The sequence below is a fragment of the Bison bison genome, unplaced genomic scaffold (genome assembly GCF_000754665.1).
Source record: "Bison bison bison isolate TAMUID 2011002044 unplaced genomic scaffold, Bison_UMD1.0 scf7180017864243, whole genome shotgun sequence".
NCBI lineage: Eukaryota > Metazoa > Chordata > Mammalia > Artiodactyla > Bovidae > Bison > Bison bison.
In genome coordinates this window covers 2,313,493-2,315,779 of record NW_011494815.1, presented here as the reverse complement: position 1 = coordinate 2,315,779, position 2,287 = coordinate 2,313,493, and the positions used below count along the sequence as shown (strand labels likewise).

Sequence of the window (2,287 nt, the reverse complement as noted above, 5' to 3'; positions counted from 1 at the left end):
TAGGAATACCATCAGCCAGCACTTAATGAGCCGGGCACAGTTCTAGGCACCTTCAATGCATCACCATAGTTTATGTCACACAAACCTATGAGGTTACCTGTTACTCATCTATTTTACACATGAGGAAGCTAAGGCACAGAGAGGTTAAAATAGTTTGCCTAAGATCACACAGGTAGTAATTCAACCCTAGGCAGAGTGGTTCCCAAGCCCAAGCTTCTAACTACACTACCACACCACCTCTCTTGTGAAGAGCTCTTTTTTTAGTGGTGTATCTCTAGGAGCTAGAACAGTACGTGGCTAAGTAAGTGTTAATTCACCTCAACGTCTTAATTCACCTAGTGCCAGGGCCAGTAACTGGTGCATCCCCCACCCCCTTGCACTGTCACACATCTGTGCCTTTGTTCATGCTGTCCCCTCTGCCTGGAGTTCTCTTCCCTCACCTCCTACTGTCGTTTCTTCCAGGGCCAGTACCAATGTCCCTCTCTGGGAAGTCTTCCCAGATTCCAGTGGCTGTGCCCTCCCAGCCATGTATCTGCCTTTTACCCCTCTGTGCCATGAGAGTGGGTGGCTGGGACCACGTTTGGGGACAGGCAGGTTGACAGGGACCTTTCTGGGGGGGCCTGGACATATGACCAGTGGGGAGGCCATTGGAGGGCTCTGCAATAGACACACCCTGGGACTCTTCCTAGAGATGCTGTGTAGGTGTGCTTATCCCCCTTCCCCTTCCATCCCCCTAACGCTGACCCATTTGATGAAGACTACCTGCCCAGTAGTCACGTACAGTTGTGAGAGCTGAACTGTGAAGAAGGCAGAGCGCCAAAGAATTGATGGCTTCGAATTGTGGTGCTGGAGAAGACTCCTGAGAGTTCCTTGGGCAGCGAGGAGAGCAAACCAGTCAATCTTAAGGGAAATCAACCCTGAATACTCGCTAGAAGGACTGATGCTGAAGCTGAGGCTCCAGTATTTTGGTCATCTGATGTGAACAGCTGACTCATTGGAAAAGCCCCTGATGCTGGGAAAGACTGAGGGCAGAAGGAGAGGATGTTAGAGGATAAGATAGCTGGCTGGATGGCATCATGGATGCAATAGATGTGAACTTGTGAGGGACAGGGAGGCCTGGCATGGTGCAGTCCATGGTGTAGCAAAGAGTCGGACATGACTGGACAACTGAACATCAACAACACCGGCTGACTATCTGAATTGCACACATGGGGAAACTGAGGCCAGAACGGGAATGACCTATCCAGGGGTCTCTAGCTAGGAAACACACAATAGGTCTGGTCCCAAAGTTGGGTCCGTCTGCTAGGACCTTCTATTGGGCCTTATTGCTGATTGAGATAGGCCAGAAATCCAACACCTTCCTGTGTCAGCATGGCCTTTGTTTAATTTGCTGTGTGTTGGGACTTTGCTGGTGGTCCAGTGGTTAAGACTGTGTACTTTGAAGGCAGAGGGTGCAAGTTTCAACCGGTGGTTGGGGAACTAAGATCCTATATGTTGTGCGGTATGGCCAAAATTTCTTTTAAAATTTAACCTGCCACATGTAGGTAAATGTCTTTTGGGTGACCAGAACCTGTTTTTGCATGTGTGTGAGGGAAAGTGGCAAGTTCTCCCCTATCTGCCCAGCATGGAGCTTTCTGTACCATGTGGTCCTGTGTTCATGGCAGGTTGAGCTGAGGAAGGAGGGGACCTGTGCCTGGGAGGATCAGGGTTAGGGGGAGGTTCTGAACATGCGGGAGAGCACCCTGAACACAGGCATCCTGTAGAAGTTAGCATGTATCTCCCACTTTAGGGTTCAGATCTTCCACAGTGGCCCCCTGCTGTTTTGAGGAGCCCCTTTATTCTTAGGATATTGCCCAGGAAGGTTCCCTGGGTAACTCCTTTCCCTCACCTGTAGAATGGAGCGTGTCCTGATTGCTGGGGGCCTCGTGTCTGGGAGAGGGATGCTCTGAGCTAGGGGGCCCACCCCTGGGGTAGGGAGGTGGGGCTGTGAGGGATCAGATCCTCCAGCCAGGAAGGCAACAATCCCTGGGGATGGTGGGGGCGACAGCTGTGGTGCGGGGCCAGGAACCTGACACTGGGGCTGGGCCCCAAATGCCTTTCAGGAAGAGCTGAGGGAGGGCGGGCAGGCTCCCAAGGAGCAGCAGCCGCCCCAGAGATTCTCGGAGTTCGGCCCCCCCTACCCCCACCCCAGTCCCTGCTACAGCCTCCCTTGTCAGGTAGATGGTTCTTCCTCCCATTTTCCTTTGCCTGGGGTATCCCCACTCGCCCTCACGGCTCAGGGGGCCAT

The 2,287-nt window shown here is 52.7% G+C and overlaps 1 protein-coding gene across 1 annotated transcript in view; it reads right to left on the bottom strand.

The window, feature by feature from the left end:
- Positions 1–798, bottom strand: part of CORO2A (coronin, actin binding protein, 2A) — a 65,851-nt gene extending 65,053 nt beyond the window's left edge. Inside the window, exon 1 of the mRNA XM_010847048.1 lies at positions 782–798. The gene's annotated coding sequence lies outside the window, so the exon portion shown is untranslated. The remainder of the gene's footprint in view (positions 1–781) is intronic.
- Positions 799–2,287: the final 1,489 nt, after the last annotated feature.